The sequence below is a fragment of the Benincasa hispida genome, chromosome 10 (assembly GCF_009727055.1).
Source record: "Benincasa hispida cultivar B227 chromosome 10, ASM972705v1, whole genome shotgun sequence".
In the NCBI taxonomy this organism is placed as follows: domain Eukaryota; kingdom Viridiplantae; phylum Streptophyta; class Magnoliopsida; order Cucurbitales; family Cucurbitaceae; genus Benincasa; species Benincasa hispida.
The window spans coordinates 11,506,438-11,525,276 of record NC_052358.1 but is presented as its reverse complement, the minus strand read 5'-3'; positions in this window follow the sequence as shown (position 1 = coordinate 11,525,276).

Here is an 18,839-nt window from a genome sequence, read left to right as displayed (position 1 = left end):
ACATGGATTTTTTATATTATCTTTTAACAAACGAAAAACGTGTAAGAATCCAAATGTAGAAATATACTAGCCATTTTAGGATAAAAAAAGTCGTCCATTCAAAGAAAGAGGAATTAAATCAACAATCAATAATGATATAGTTGAAAATATGAACACATCTCTCAAAACACACGGTTAGGGGGGAAGGAAAGAAAGTAGATATATCAAGAATCATTCAATTTGTTTGAACAACAAAATGGTTCCACCTATTAGATGCAAAAGAAGAAATGAAAAATACGATTTCAATTTTTGTTTATGGTTTTCTATATTCGTACTTGTTTTTCCATAATTCCTTACTCGCGATTTTTATATTTTTAGATAAATATTTGAATTTTTAACTAATTTAAATTTGAAAACTACATTTTGATTTTTTTAGTTTTTAGATTTTGATTTTTTAAAATATTGACAAAAAAAAGTAAATATAAAATGCAAAAAAAAAAATTACTTTAATTTTCCAAACTAAAAATAAATAAATTTTTACCAAATAGAGCATTAAATTATAGGTTTTAATTTATTAAAATTAAGTATATAAACACATCTTTCCTCTCTAATTTTCTTATTTTTGACGTATCTACTTTTTATCAATATTTTCAAAATCAAGCTAAAACTTGAAAGTTTTTTGCTTAGTAACCATTTCGCTGTTTTGTTTTTAGTTTGCTTATTTTCATCATATTTCTTACAATAATTTGTATCTTTCTTAAATATAACGGTTGAATTCTCAATCAAATTCAAAAAACAAAAACAAGTTTTAAAAGTTACTTTTTTTTTTTTTTAGTCTTCAAAATTTGGCTTGGTTTTTTAAACTATTGGTAAAAAGTTGATAACAAATAAATAAATTTAGAAGTGAAAATAGTATTTATAGGTTTAATTTTAAAAAACCAAAAATGAAAAATGAAAGGATTACTAAACGAGGTTTTAAAAAATAGATTTTAAAATTTTGTTTTTTATTTTTGAAATTTGGCAAAAATTCAACTTCTTTACTTAAGAAAAAAGTCGATTATCGTAAAAAATTGAGAAGAAATATACTTCATTTAGAAAAAAAAATGCAAATTAAAGGTTAGTTTGGAAATGCTTTGGTTGCGTGAAGAACTGTTCGGTTTTGGCGGCCACATGCATAATGCATTGGCAGGCAATTGTGGGTACGAGAGAATGTGTAATCAAAGATCATTTTGAACTTTGAAGTGACAAAATTGTGAATATAATTTCTTATCAAAATCTTACCAAATAATAAGAGTAGTTTAATTATATGTTTAAAGGCCTCTAAACTAACTCCAAGCTTAGCCTATTTTAGCTTTCATATTTATTTGGTGTCAGTATTTATATTTCAAATGATTTTAATTTATTTTTCCAATTTCTAACAATATTTCAACTAATTTTGGGTTTTATGGGGGAAATTGTTAAATAATTGTCAACTATTTTTGGAATACCGACTCCCCTAGCTACTTTAGTCCTCAAACAACCTTTGACTTCACAATACAATTAATGGATGGGGATGGGGATGGGGATGGGGATGGGCGTGATTGATAAATAAATAAATAAAATTACTATATCCAATCGATATCAAATTATCAATTTATTTGGTGTGTTCCTTCAAAATCAGAATTAATACTCAATCTTAGTTTCTTAACTTTGATTGAAAATGCTAAAATGAGTCTAGTTTAACTGTTATATTATTTATACTACCAATTTTGAAGTTAGAAATTTGATTCCTCCATCCCACATCTTAAAAAAATAAAAAATAAATAAATAAATAAAAACTTTGATTGGAAATGTTGGGAAGAAAAAGAGTGAATGTTTGGTTATACTTTCACAAAACTGTTTTCAAATATGCGTTTATTTGGTTTATTATATACTACTGATGTTAAATTACTATAATTGATGACTATTAAACATTATGAACTAGTAATTTGAAAATACTTTCATTGGTTAATCTTTTTTAACATATGATAGATCTTATTGGTTATTAGAATTAGTTGTTGGAGATCATCGATGCAATTAGCCACTAAGCTAGTCATCGAAGGTAGTTATTGTTGAAGTTAGGTTGCTTAAATTGATTGTTGGAGGTGATCACCAATGATGGTCACTAAATTTAGTGATTGTTGGAGTACGCTGCCAACAGTGGTTGTGAAGTTGATCAACTGGAGTTGGTTATCGGTGGTGATCATCGAAGTTGAGTGTTGGAGGTGAGCACTGGAGTTAGCAATGATAAGCTACTAGAGTTGGTCATCGGAGGTGACCGTCAAAGTGGGTGGTGGTGGTCATTGAAGTTAGTTACAGGTGGAAGTCATCAGAGATGGTTGCTGGAAGTTTCGCCAAAGTAGGTTGTTTGAGGTGGTCGACAACAACTATGATGAAAGTGAGTTAGAGGAGTAATGAGGGTATTTTGATACTTTTATGTATTTTACAAATTAGGATGAAACTATCAATTAAATACTCATAAATCAATTTTCTAAAAGTTGATTTCAAACTTTTTTTAAAAAAACTAACTTATCTCACAAACTTATTTTTTCAAATGGTATTTTGAGTGGCTCTCAACACTTTAATTTTTTTAAAAGATGACTTATTTTCTAATATAACATTTGAAAAGTTAACCAAAATACATCGGGGTGAATTAGAAATTTGTATGGAAAATATTACAACTTTTTATTCTTACCCTTTAGGTGCATCTTTAAAATTTTAAGAGAGTAAATGAGAGAGGAAAAATTGAATCTTTAACCTTTTAGTTGATGTGTTGATCCAAGACAAGTTGGGGCCACTGGTCCTAAATTCTAAATAACACAAGGCAATATTTCTTTCTCTTTTTTCTTTTTCTTCAAATTAGGTCAACCTTCGACTGTTGTTCATGATAAAAACAAGAATGAGAAGTTTATTGAAACTCGTTTATTTATACAAATTTGAGTATCGGAAACCTTTTCCATTAGTTTCAATCAAATGGGATGAAACCATCCACAAAAATGTTTAACAAATTAGTTCCATTTGAAAAAATATATTTTTTTTAGTTCCTCAACTTTTAGGTCACTTAGTATAGATTTTTTAACTTTAATGTGTAACAATTTAGTCTTTATAGTTTATAAACTTTAACATTTAATCCGCTATTGTGAAAAATACTATTACAATCTAACGAATTGATAAACTAATTGAGAATCAAATTTATTTATAAATTATAAAAGATTAAGGTTGTATTTGGAATGTATTTTCGAGTGTTTAATTTAAAAAATAAGTCATTTTAGAAAAAAAAAAATGGAGTGTTTGGCAACCGTTTAAAATTGCTTTTGAAGTATATTTTCAACCATTTTTATCAAAAGTGTTTAAATAAAAATGAATATTTAAAAAAAAAAAAAATTTATCAAGTCAATCTAAACTGGCCCCTATGAAACACAGACACAGATACGGCTACACGATATAGATATGATCGGATGCAGCAATTTGTCAATTTCTAAAAAAACGAGGATACTGATATATTAAAGATATATTTTCTTTTTCTTTAAACAAATCTAGGATATAGATAAATTTAGTATACAAGTTAATAACAATAACACAAAATAGAATACAAACACTGAAATACAATACAAATAAAGCAACATCTAAGATGTTGAAGTATAATAGTTAATAAAATCAATAGAAAAGTGACTCATATTGCAAAGAAGAAGAAGATTAGATGGAGAAGTATGAAGATAAACGAAGAACTTCTTCATTAAATTGTTGAAGATATCCAAATGATTTATATTTTGGTGGACTTTGTGGGGACTGATGGAGATTAGATGATTCTAGTCTAGGGTTTGGTCGTTATTTATTTATTTATTTTTCCTTTTCGTTTTGAACTTGAGTAACGAGTTTTTAAATAGGTTGCCTAGTTTTAGATTGAGAACGATTAGATGAGTTGCTTGTCTTTTTTCTTTAAAAAAAAATATGTGTAGAAATAGATACGTCAAATCGCGTGTCAATACGTATCTGGAAAGTATCTGGAAGTATCGGTATCCAATACATGTCTGATACGGATTCTTTGCCTCACATGAAGTATCTGTGCTTCATAAACTGGCCCTAATTTGTTACATAATAAAATTAGAGACTTAATTAGAGACTTTTTCACAATAGAGACTAAACTATTATGGATTCCAAAGTAAATGGACTAAAGGCTTACTTTTTAAAGTTACAAGACTAAGACCCGTTTTGATAACTATTTGTTTTTTAGTTTTTTGTCTTTTAAAATTAAGCCTATAAGCACTCAGTCCAATTCTAAATATTCTGCTTTGTTATCTACTTTTTACCCATGTTTTAAAAAATCAAGCAAAATTTTGGAAATGGAAAAAATAATTTTTAAAGCTCGTTTTGTTTGTAAAATTTGGCTAAGAACTTAATTATTGTATTTAGAAAAATGTAAATCATACTAAAAATTTGGAAGAAAATAGGCTTAATTTTCAAAAACGATAAACCAAAACTAGCGGAACTTTTTTTATATTTAACTTAAAAAAATGGGCTGACAAGAGAAACAACAAATTTTAAAGTTTCATCTGGAAAAATGGCAAAAGAGTTCAAAATTATAAAAATAGCAAAATGAATTTATATAATAAAAAATACTAAATAGTAAATGACAAAACTACCGTAAAACAACAAAATTAAGTACAAATGAAAATGTAGAGATACACTCTTTCAAAAGAATACCACAAATACATAATGCACCCTATCTAGACATTCTAGAACCACAAATACATAGTATGACGAGCAGTCCATGAGGGTCATTAGAAACTTATGGATGTATACAACAATGGACTTCCTCCAAAGTGAAAAAGGGCAAAGTTGATTTTACCGTTAAAGTTGTTGGCAAATGAATATGTGAAGGAATTGCAACTTCGATGTGACTATTGGAAGTATGAAAGCACCAAACCAATTGTAGGGAGTCTCATCATGTTCACTTCATTCTGACCATTTTGCTCATTAGATCTTGAAAGCCAACTTTAAACACTATCAATCCCAGAACGTCATTGTTAAAAATGATGTTCAAAGTAGAAACAAAAGCAAAAAACAAGCGAAAAAAGGTTGACAACCTAGTGAGGATGGTCGTTAAAAGCTAGTCAATATGATGAAATTGAGTTGTTGAACCAACGATCGAAGACATGAAATTGCAAACGGGGGCGACTAAGTGAAGAAGATGAGATTTAGGGTTTTTTATTATCTTCTTTTAATAAATAATAAGAAAAAGAAGAATACTAATAATAATACTAATATTAATATTAATAATAAACTGAAAAAAAATATATATACACAACTATATGTTTCAAATATTTAAAATTTAATTCTCATTTATATGATTCTTTTTAGGTTCAACAAACCATTTTTACATATTTGTATATGAAAAATTGAAAACATCGAAAATATAAAGAAAAAAAAATCAAATTAATTTGATAACAATATGTATAAAATAATTAAAAAAATATTTATATACAATTGAATTTATAACAAACATATAAATAAATCAAAAGTTAGTTAGATAAAATCAAATTTGATAATAAAAAATAAATTCAAATATAAATTGGAGAGAAAAAATGGTAAGATTTTGTTTATTCTAATTAAAAAAAATCGATAAGTAGTTAGATAAAATCTAATTTAATAATAAAATATAAATTCAAATATAATTAAGAGAGAAAAATCAGAAAGGGAGTTCGTTTATTTACAATTACACTGTATTCATAATTCCATTTTCATAAGCTTCAACAAATATATTTATAACTTGCAAAAGTGAATACTTATTTGTTTGTCAAAAAGATAAATTAATGATGTAATAATATAATAAGATGAAAATGAATAAAAGGTAATTAAAAAATACAAAAAATGATCAAATGTAAATGTTATACCGTTCATTAGATGATAACTAAACAAATAGCCAATTTGAATCAAGAGAAAAATGAGGAAGAGATTGGTTTATTTTAAATCAAATCCTAATTGTAAAGTTATAACAAAAACAGTAGATTATTAAAAGAAACCACAAGAAAACCTAAATCGATGAAACCTTTGTGTGAGTAACAAAAGTTATAGCATTGTAGGGAGCAACCGTTCCAACTGATTATTGTGCAATTAACGCATGACTATTTTTTTACGTTAAAATAATACAAAAAATAACATATACAACTAATTTATTAAAAATGTGAGAAATATACAGCTAATTCATTAAAAATGTATGTATACAAATATGAAAACAATATAGAACTTTGAATAAAATATATGGATAAAAGAAGTTTTAATAATATATGGATATTTCAAATATAAATTTGGTAGAAAAATATGGATATTTTATTAAGGTGAGATAAATTCGAAAAGTGGTTAAATAGAATCTGAAATAATAAGAAAATATAGAGATTAGGATAACTACATGAGTAAAATTAAGAGGCAGTTGTCCTGGACAAATATCAACAATTACCCTGTAACCCTGTTTTCTATTTTGAAATTACATGGTATTTGTAGTTTCATCAATAACAACATATTCGAATAACACAAGGGCAAATCAGGGATATTTCTTATTCCTAAGTGATTTTACCATTTTTCAGAATGAAACCTCAAATTTCTTCGTACATTCCAATTCCCCCAAAAAAAATTGTTACATGACTAGTTGGCCCAACTATATGGGCCATTTTGTCCAAGCCCTCGGGCTTCTCGGCCCATATATTTTGTTTGACGGACTCTGAAGCTTTAGCCCGAACTATACAATGATGAAGGAAGTTTATTTATTTGTTTGTCTTTAGGAGAATTTTATAGGGAAAATCACTTTAATACTTACTTTTGAACTAATTATAAATCTAAAATACTAAGGTCTGAATTAAAGTTTAATTTTCAAGTCTGGATCAATTTATCCTCTTCCCTAAAATTTCATTTTAAAATTGTTAATTTCTAAACCTCACATGTTTAAGACTTTTTTTTCTTTCTAAATGTAAAGACTAATCTAAATATTAGAGGAAAAATTAGGAATCAAGTGGATAGTAGTGACTTGTAGTTTTTCATCTTTTACTCTTGTATTGTTTTTCTATTTGTATATATAGAATGATGTAGGTTCCATTTGATAATCATTTTGGTTTTTGTTATTTTGAAAATTAAGTCTACAGATATTATTTTCTCCTCGAAATTTCTTACTTTGTTATCTACATTTTACTAATGGTTTAAAAAACCAAGCCAAATTTTGAAAACTGTAAAAAAATAATTTTAAAATTTTGTTTTTATTTTTTAAATTTGGCTAAGAATTCTACCTGTTTACTTAAAAAAATGCAAATTATAATAAAAAATGAGAAAGAAATAAACTTAATTTTAAAAAATAAAAAATAAAAAAATAAAAAAAATAAAAAAAAGGAAAAGGAATAGTTACCGAAAGAGGTCCTAACAATTTGTATTGCTACTTTTGTGGGATTTGGGAAAAGTATAATGTTAGTTAAATACTTTAGAGTTTTTAAATGAAATCAAATGAAAATAATTTTAAATCACTGAGTGATCTTATACAAATTTGAGATTTTTTTGTACACAATTAATGGCTTAAGACTTTCAGTGTATAAATTGACTTTTTTTTCTATTAATTTTATATCTATAGCTTTCAGTTTAACTTATTTTTACAAATTTTGTCTGGTCAAAATGGATAGCATAAAACAGCAAACAAAAAGGGCCGTAGAAATTATTTCGTTTATTTGTTTATTAGGAAAGAGATGTTATTTATTTTATTGTAGACAAAATGTCCTTCCAGCTTCTTATTATTTCAGATGATGCACTTAAAATGTAGAAATTGTTAGAATACAAGCTTCTTAAATTTGAAGTTTGTGTGTATTTATTTTCTTTTCTCCTTTTTCTTTTCAAGTATAAATTGAGGAGAAAATTTAGACTATGGACTTCTTCATTCTCAGCATCTTCAATTTTGTGCCTAAGAAATTTCTAATTTATTCAAAATTTTAAAAATTAACTAACATATTTGAAAAATAGGTGAATCACGAATAAAACACTAAATAGGAATAATATTACTAAAAATAGTTAAGACAAGAGGTAAAAGAGTAATAAGAAGTGATGAAGAATATAGAAACTTGTTAACCCAGTTTCGTGCAACCAAATCTGCGTCTGGGAGGCTTTGTGCCTAGGTGAAAAGAGATCTATTAGGATGTAACTCAATTTTACAGCATTCACTTCAATTAAGATTACATATTATCAGTTTACACATAACTGAACATTAGTGAGCAAGTTAGGTTCCCCCTAAATTTGATGCTACCACAACGACTTCACTCACCTGCTAGTTGTAAGATTCCCCTAACTAGTGCTTTTCTGCAACCAAAGAATATAATAACTTGGACAGACTACGCTTCAAAGGAACAAGGCTATGTGAATGTAGAAAGTAATCTTGGGTTGCCAAGAAGGAATTTGACTGAAAGAATGCTTAAAAGTGAAGGAAACTCAAAGAAGGTCTGAGTTTCGCAGCAACTAAAGCAGGCTAAGGAGTTTAGTACATTCCGAGCTCTTAAGAAAGAATTAGAAGTCCAAATTCAGAGGTAAGCTTATTAAGATATTATTTAACAAGATTCATGAAGGAAGTATTGTTTAATTTGGGCTGAAATTAAAGCTATAAGTGCTGGAAAATGAAGGAAAGCATAAAGTGTTGAAAAAGGAGCTGTCGGTTGGATTTTCAAAAGAAATCAAGGAGTTGTCGGTCAAGAGGTTGAAGAAGGCCTACATTGGGGCTGTTTTTAGTGATGCTAAGGTCAATGCATAGGCACCCAAGTTGAAAGTAGTGATCGTGCCCATGCCCACACACTACGTGCGTAAGGAGGTAGTTGATGCACGCCCATCGCCTGTTGCCTTAGTATATGCCAGCACCCACCACCTCAGCTTTAGTGCAAACACTTATGCAAGGATTATCGTAGAACTCAACTGCCCTACATGTGAGTAGTGTCGTGCATCTATCTGATCGCTTGTGTGTGAGGGCCAGCGCCCACGGCCTAAGTTTTGTTGCAACTTGCTTGCCCATGTGTTCAACGTATCCCATGCACCCAACTAAGTTATGCGGCCAACCAAGGCATGCAATGAAAGGATCTATTTTGGCTTAAAGAAGGATCATTTGGGTGAAGAAAAGTTAAGGCTTAAAGAGATTCAAGGGAAAAGCTAGCTAAGTGTGAGTGGTTATTACTTTTAAAAGTATTTCAATAAATATACTATGATATGCATAAAATAAAGTATGTCTATGATATGCCTAAGTAATCATGATTTTCTAAATTAGTTCAAAGCATGATTTAGATAAACTTATTTTATCTATGGTTTAAGCTATGCGATGAGTTCCAAGGAAGTTAAGATAAAGTTATGTTTTTATTAAGAATGCTATGTTATGCATTGAACTCCAAAATGCTATGTTATGCCATGATTTCCAAAGGAGTCAACGCTATGCTACAATCTCTAATGAGGTTTATAATAAGTATGTTATAAACTCAAAGCATGTTTTAAGATTTCAAGCATGATCTATGATATAATATGATTTAGATAAGTATGATTTATCTATAGTTTTCTAGCAAAAGGGCTAAGGAACAAATATAATCAATGTATGATGTTTCATGATTTGATTTTGGTTTAGAATGAAAGGGTTCCAACCACTAGCTAAGTAGCCTTGCTACCATACAACAGAGACGTTTGATGGGAATTTTCAGTGTATATTGATGGAAAATGTCAATGTACTCTAATATGTCAAGCTGAGAATTGTTAACATGTGCACATGGGATGGGATAAAATGGGTACATGTCAGAGTATGGTTACCTAGTTTTTAGAGGAAGCTAATGATTTAAAACTTTGGTTTTAATGAGATATTTCACTATGCTATTTTCTAACGTTATATGAAAGCTTTATGAGTTAGTCTTCATCAATCAATGAGAGTAAGCTTATGATTGACAGTTTTCTATACAAGTTAAATATGTTTTCCTGGTTTTATTGGAAATAAATATGCTAAAACCTATAGTCTTATGAAGGTGTCTTATTATATGTTCTTCCTGGATTTACAGGAAACTACGAAAAGTATGCTAAGTTTTAAATGTGAAAGGTTTACGAATGAAATCTTTGGTGTTATATGAGATGTTTTACTATGATGTATTTCCTGGTAGTATTTAAATCCATTTTTAAAAGTATTCTCTGGCTTAACTGAGGAAGTATTTGAGCATATGAATTGATGAAATATTTATGTTTCAAGGTTTTAATGAGTTATATCCTGAATAACTGAAATTTCTATGTAAAAACTAAGTTTAGGTTTTTATTGGGGAATGATTAAGCATGATATATACAATGCATGCAGGTTTCAAGATTTCTTAAGAATGTTTTTACTAAACATGTTGAGTAATTTATGTTTAAGATCTTGTTTCAACTGATCTTGATTTACTTAAAGGTTTTCAAAAGGAATATGCTACTAATTGGGCTTCCCAGCTCATGCTTTCCAATATTTTGTCCCTCTTCCCCCCAATAACAGAAGAGTTCCAGGGTTCCATGTTGTCGATTGCTTGTCAAGAAAGGTTTAGTCTGCCACCGTCTCAAAGTATTTTTAAAGTTAAGTGTAAGGAGGTTTTGGTTGATGTTATGTCTGGCTTGTATTAAATGACCTCAGTAGAAGTGGTGACAGTGTTCTGGTTGTCTAAGAGTCGTGTTCAGGTTTGTAATATTTGAGTAAATCGCATGGGAGTAAGTTCTTAAGTTATGTTATGTTATTTTCTATGTTGGTTATGCATTACACAGGTTTCATTAGTTAAAGTTTAAAGCTAAATAGGTTCAAGTTCTAAGGTTAAATAGGTTCAGTTGACAGTAGATGTCATAAGAGGTTTAGCATCTATCGTCCTTACATCTCCTCATGGGTGAAAAAGGTAGGCTCATGAGGGGGTGTGACAACTACCACCCTGAGAGGGGAGCTCCGAACAAGGAAAGTGTTGGGTTGTATGTCTTAAAACTTGCAATTTGTATATTAAACATATTCTATTTGCAATAAAGATGTTGTTGATGTTTATTTCAATAAAACTGTTATTGAATATATAAATTACACTTGTAAAGACTAAATCCAATAAACTAAGATCCATGGCTATTATATGAATACTTGGAATTTATGTGGAAATATAAAGATGGATTAAGTTCGAGTAAATAGTCAAAACGGTCTATAGTATATGAACAAGGTGTTGGAATATATCAATATGCAGCAGAAGCGACAAGGATTGATAAGCACTTTAATTCATTAATTTTGGCAAAAACTAAAGCATGCTATCGTAGAAATAAATGGGTTTCAAGTCATACCTTTGTAGAACTTCCTCAAAGCTTGAATCCAACTGCAAATCTATTTGAATCTTATTGTAAACCACCCCAAGATCTTCCCTACTATCCTCTTGGTGCTCTAGATTGAGTTGTGGGACTCAAAATAAGTTTGAATTAAGGGAGTTTGGAGACAAGCTCACAGTAGCAACTCAAATGAAAAACTCTTTCTCACGAATTTTTAAGAAAAATTATACCGATTGCAATTGCCTCAATTCACTCCAATCTCTTCAATATATTGCAAACCATTATGCAATGAGAATGACTGCATGAGATGCAACTCATGCTTGGAGTAACTGAAGACTTAAAGATGTGGGTTTAGTGTGAGCAACTTGAAGAAGACAATGGAAAATGTCAATTTTCCATTTTGTGTTTTTTCCTTCTTTTCCAACTTTTCATAAATCAATTTATTTTATAAAATTAAAAATATTATTAGTTTTACAAAATTAATTTTCTTAATAAAATTAATAAATCATTATTTAAACAATTTAAATAATTCTAATTAATTTAACATCAAATATTAAATTAGTTTTACACAATTCCATCTTCATATATTTAAATCATATTTAAATACTATTTCTCCAATTTCATTTAATTCTAATTTGAACATTTCACATTAACTCATCACGCTACTCTAGAGTTAATCTATTTACGAGCTAGTACGGGGACCTGGCGGACCTACAGATCATGACCTCTAACGGTCCGAGATTAATTGGCTAAACTCATTAGACCGAATTAACCCTCATTCGTTAACTAGTGGGTCACTTCACTAAAGCCTATAGCTGAACTCCCCTCACTATAGATATATTATGTCCACTCGATATAACTATGATCAGTAAGTTAACCCTTCACAGGTTGTTTGTAATGACAGCTAGTTAGAATCTCTGTTTTACCTCCGAAATTACCTCTTGTTCCTTAAATCTCATCTCACTGATCCTCTAATGAACAATTGATTTATGATCCAATCAAAAAATCGAATCCCTCTCAGGCCAATGAGAGGGTGAGGTTTCTTGTTCAAAACCCAGAATCAATACTTAAAGGGAAAAACCTCTCTACTAACCCTAATCGGGTAGGAGTGAATTCCATCTTGCAGGGCTATGTCCCTAGCTATTCATCCGGTCTTATCTTCAAAATGGGAGGTTTATTGAGCAGTGATGCTGGACTTCACCGTTTGCAGATCAAAGGATAATCCCGAACAAACAGATGTTTATAGTTAGCTCAGGATTAAGGTCAAGTTACCTAGGTCATCGCTTTGAAATAGTCAGTCTTAAACAGTAAACAACATTATAAAGTAAGAGTGACTAATTTCGTGGTCCGATCTTGTACAAAACTCATTTGCACAGGATGCCCCCACATCTCATGTCATAACATATACGAATTAGGATCACTTCGTTTGTAGCACTTTACAACTCTTTGTAACAACTATAGAGTAGATCGCATCCAATAGTGTTACCAGAATAAGGCACCCAACCTTATTCATATACTATAGATCATTTTTTACTATTTACTCGAATCTGATCCACTTTTATGTCTCCACATAAAGTTTAAGTATTCATGTAATAGTCAAGGGACTTTTAGGTTTATTGGATTTCTAAGCAATATATTCAATAACAACTTATTGAATTTTCAGATAAGTTCTATTGTTTACAAACCACGAGTTTTAGGACATAAAACCCAACACAAGATTGGGTACCTTATTCTGGTAACACTATCGAATGCCGCCCACTTTGTGTCTAGAATAAAGGATGTGATTCTGAATCGTTCATGTGAAACATGCGAATGGAGGCATCCTATACAAAGAGTTTTGTATAAGACCAGAACCAAGAAATAAGTCACTCTTACTTTATAACGTTATTTACTATTTAAGACTAATTATTTCAAATTGATGACCTAGGTAACTCGACCTTAATTCTGAGCTAACTATGAACTTCTGTTTATTTGGGATTATCCTTAGCTTTGCATGGGTGAGGGTTGGCTCAATAGCGCCGACTCAATAAACCTCCCATTTCAAGGGTAAGACCGAGTAGATAACTAGGGACATAGGCTGCAAGACAGAACTCACTTCTACTCGCTTTTAGGGTTAGAAGAGAGGTTGTTCTCTTAAGTACTGAAGACTTCTATTTTGCAATGAAGCCCCAGCGAGGCAGGACAAACATCAATGGTGGGGTGATCAGATGCCTCTTCACTAGGATGAGACATTTTTAACCATTAGGCAAAACCAACTATTGGAACTGAACCTAACAACCACCATTTATTCGGTCCAGAACTGTTAACTCTTAATAATTCCGCATAAGTATGACTCCTCGTTTTTGGCCCCAGAGTCCCGCCCTAATGAGCCCACCGTAGGGAAAAAGCAGATTAGGACAAGAGACAAAGTAACCTTATCCTCTTACAGGAGATCAAATAAAGAAATGCGCAAAACTGTCATCCTATAGGGGGACACTTCCTGAGTGCCTCGAGGCGATGCGCATAAACTTTATTCAACCTAACGAGAGAGACCGTGGGATATGCTATCGCACTTCTCGCTCCCACTTACTATGAACATTCTCTTCATCCACCTTGATATTGACCTACCCAAACACCATTCTTTAGGGGGATACTCCCAGGGTGCCACAAGACTGAGGTAGATCTTACGGTGTGGACAATAAAGGGAAACGCAAGAGATAATGCCCCAAGTATCTCCCACTTAATGTTCTACCTAGGGGTTCATTAACCTAGACAATCCGGCTACTAATTTTAGTCATAAGTCATTCTTTAAGTCCACTCAAAAACAACTTTTGTCTTTGAAATAAAACAAGTCCAAGTAGTCACATTAAACTCTTTAATGGACTGTCCTTAACTTGCATGCATGCATCAAATCTATCTAATTCACCTTTCCAGGTGGGTTCCCAGGTAGGGGTGTTCTGTTTTTGTCACCTTAAATACCCCAGCCTAGACAGAACCCACCTTAGACAAAAGGTTCCTTATAGATAGATTTGCTACACTTTAGCCCTTTATTAGTCAACTTAATCCCATTAAACTAATTAAAAGATTAAAGCCCAAGGTTGCTAATCATATTAGAACTATGATCTTAGGTCTATCTCATCCTTAAGCATTTTAAAACCATGAATTAAACCTAAGTTGACATGCATGTCTTTCTTATTGATTTTAGTTCTAATTTCTTTTTATAACTTTTATAAAAGAAACAACTAAAACATACATTGTCACACAACGAGGCTTGACACATAGGTTAAATTTATAATACCTATGTGTCATGCTTCATGCAATGTCTGATCATTACTATACATAACTTTTATATACAGGTAACAACCAAGCACACATGCTTTCCATACACCCTTATACTGTAACAATTATAATATAAAGATGATGCATGTCAATGCTTTATGCATGCATAAATATAACTCTTATATTATATGATGTATGAGTATGCTCTTACGTAATTTAAATCATGCTTCTCGAAATCATAACACTTATAATAAAGAGATGATGCATGACCAATGCATAACCTAAGGTGAGATTTTTCTATATGGCATACCATATGACATATAAATAAAACATACATCTCATGTATATAAACACATATTAATGGACCTGGATGAACCACCTCAAAAATTGGAATAAAAAATTCTATCGATTACATTTTTCCACCGAGCAAACCGGTTCACAGGCAAACCAGGTCTTGAACCGCCAGGCAAAGCTCCCATCATTTAGTAAACGCCTCCAGGTAAACGATTGTGTAGCACACAAGACGATAACACGTGAATGTTAAACGATCTCTTAGATGACAACAAAGCTATGAAGCCCGATCGTCTAAATAATCGCTTAACACTCGAAAAGTAAACAATTTAATCTGCGATTATATAGTCAGTAACTAAACGATGAAGCTTGCTAAGCTATACAATCGTCTAGTGCACGTGCGTAAAACAACTCCCGAGTATCCAATTTTCAGCGATCATCTACATGACCCTACTAATGCTTGGTCGTCTTCATCCTCGAAGAACAGCAACCCTTGCTACGAAGCTTCTTCACGAACAACTCACAGATTCAAACAACTTTGAAATTACAGACTTGATAGCGGTTGATAATCCCCAAAAACGTAGGGGCCTTTACAATTAACTCTAAATGTAAAAGAATTTAACAAACCAAGCCTTCATTCCAGAAACTCCATTAATCCACACATCCATAAATGAATTAACACTTAAAACATAGAGTAGACATGCTTTTACCCAATGAGAATGTAAATGCAATTCTTTGCATCAATGAATTTGGAATATCAGAAACCTGGTTCTGATACCAATTGAAGGAACTCTTATACAAGAGTACCTCTGAGCGGAAGCGGATCTTTTGGGTTTTATGTCCTAAAACTCGCAGTTTGTAAAATGATAAACATATTCTATAATCAATATACTAATTATTGATTTTATAAATTGTATGAAAGTCTAAATCCAATAAACTAAGACCCATGACTATTGTATGAGTACTTGAACTTTATGTGGAGACATAAAAATGGATCAGGTTCGAGTAAATAGTCAAAATGATCTATAGTACATGAGTAAGGTTAGATACCTTATTCTGGTAACACCATTGGATGCAGCCTACTTTGTAGTTGTTACGAAGAATTGTAAAGTGCTACATACGATGTGATCCTAATTCGTACATGTTATGACATGAGGAGTGGGGGCGTCCTGTTTGCATAAGATCAGACCAAGAAATAAGTCACTCTTACTTTATAATGTTGTTTACTGTATAAGACTGACTATTTCACCTAGATGACCTAGGTAACTCGATCTTAATCCTGAGCTAACTATGAACTCTTGTTTATTGGGGGTTGCCCTTAGATTTGCATAGGTGAGGGTTGGCTCAACAGCGCCGACTCAATAAGACTCCCATTTCAGGGGTAAGACCTATAGATAGCTGGGGACATAGGGTGCAAGATGAAGTTCATGCCTACCCAATTTAAGGATAGGAGAAAGGTTGTTCTCTTAAGTACTGAATCCAGGTCTTTAACAAGGGGTCTCACCCTCTCACTGGGCTGAAAGAGTTTGGTTTAATGATCAGATCACAAACTAGTTGTTCATTAGAGGATCAGTAAGAACTTGAGGAATAAGACGTAATCTCAGGGGTAAAATAGATATTTGACCCAGCCATTATTACGAATAACCTGTGAAGGGTTGACTTACTAATTATGGTTAAATCATGTGGACATAATATATCTACAGTGAGGGGAGTGCAACTATGTGCTTTAGTGGAGTGACCCATTAGTTAAAGAATGGGAATTAATCTGGTCTAATGAGTTTAGCCAATTAAACTCGGATTGTTGGAGTCCATGATTTGTAGGTCTGCGAGGTCCCCCTACTAGCTCGTAGCGGACTAGCTCTAGAATAACGTGATAAGTTAATTTGAAACGTTCAAATTAGAATTAATGAAACTAGTAATTATATGAGATATAATTATGTGTTTAATTTGAGAATTAAACGGAATAGGAGAATTTATATTTAAATATGATTTAAATATAAAAAGATGGATATGTGTTAAAAATAATTTAATATTTTATATTAAATTAATTAAGTTTATTTTTAAAAATATGGAATTAATTAAAATTTTCAGTTTTTAAATCAAAATAGATTTTAAGAAATCAAGTTTTGATTTTTAAGATAAAATTGAAAAATTAGAAAATAAAAATACAAATGGAAAAATCTTGTTTTCCATTATCCATCCCCTAAGTAGCTCACACAAATAACATCTTCTTTGCCTTGTTTTCTCCAAGCATGAGCTACAACTCATGCAACTCTTTCCTTTTCATGTTGATCTGCAATATAATGAAGAGGTTGGAGTGAAATTCGGGCATGCAATCTATAGAGAATTTTAGAGAAAAATCGAGTTGAAGAAAGGGTTCTTCATCAAGATTATTGTTGTGAGCTTTTCTACTTCATCTCTTGATTCAAGCTTGTTTTGAGTCCCACAACTCAATCTAGATCACCAAGAGAATAGTGGAAAGATCTTTAGATGGTCTGCAACAAGATTCTGAGAAGATAGCAGCTGGAGAAGGAGCTTTGAAAAAGTTCTACAAGAGGTATGTCTTGAAACTCACTTGTTATCTACAAGAGCATGCTTTATATTTTGCCAAAATTAGTGAATTAGAGTGCTTAGATGATCCTTGTGCTTCCGCTGTTGCTAATACAATCCTACAGATATTTCCAAAAGCATTGTAACAGAATTACCACATTTATATTCACACATATAGATATGCATCAAACTACTAAATTATCGCCATGCTTAAAGATAAATAAACAAGAGAATGAGTAAACTTACCATAGAAATCTCGCTCTCTCCACGAATGGATGCTCTCGCTCTTGTTGGAATGGCAAGCTATCATTCAGCACAACTCCGGTTGTCTACCACGAACGGACTCTACACGAATAGATGAATCCTCAAAGTGGTAGGTTTGAGTCGGCGACCTAGCCACTTGCACCCATGAAAATCAAAGGACCGCCCTTAAAGGCAGAAGTTCCCAACTCACTCAGGATTGAGGTCATGTTACCTATGGTCATTCTAGTGAAGTGAAATCTCTGTCATGAACGGCGTTATATAATGAGACGTTAACACTTCGTGGTTAGGTCTTATACAAACTCTTTGTATAGGGCGCCCCTACTCGCATGTCCCCACACGAATGATCAGAATTAGACCATCTGTAGTAAGTCACAAAAATTGTAACCATTCCACAAAACGGGCCGCATCCGTAGCGTTACCAGGATAAGGTTTCCCTCCTATATCCATATACTACAGACCATTTTGGTTGTCACTTAAGACATGATCCACTTGTATATCACCACATACATGCTTAAGTTACATAATGACAACCGGAGATTTTAGTTTATTGGTTTTTGGTAAAACAAATAAAATATCCAATGTGCAAAGTCAAGTAGTGAAGAAAATATCATATATTATACATCACAAGCGTTCGTACAAAATGTGTTTACAAACTATAGGACACGAGAATTTAGGGCATCATCCCCAATAAGAAATATATCTACAATAAGGGGAGTGCAACTACTGGGCTTTAGTGGAGTAACCCAATTAATCTCGGATCGTTGGAGTCCATGATTTGTAGGTGCATTAGGTCCCCCTACAAGCTCACAAACGGATTAAGCCTTAGAATAGAGTGATGAGTAAATTTGAAACGTTCAGATTCAAATTAAGGGAATTAGTAATTATATATGATCTAGTTACATGTTTAATTATTGGATTAAACAAAATTGGAGAATTAAATAATATTTAAATTTGATATAAATATCAATTACGTGAATAGAGATTCATAATTGTGGAATTGGTGTTTTATTAATTTAATATTAGATATTAAATTATTAAATTGTTTAATTAATTAATTAAAATTTATTTAAAATTAATTGATTGAATGAATTTTATTTAAAATTTTTGAATTTTATGAAAATTCAAAATAAAATCAATTTTGGTTTTAATTTAAATTTTAAAAATTAAAATTAAAAATTAAAATT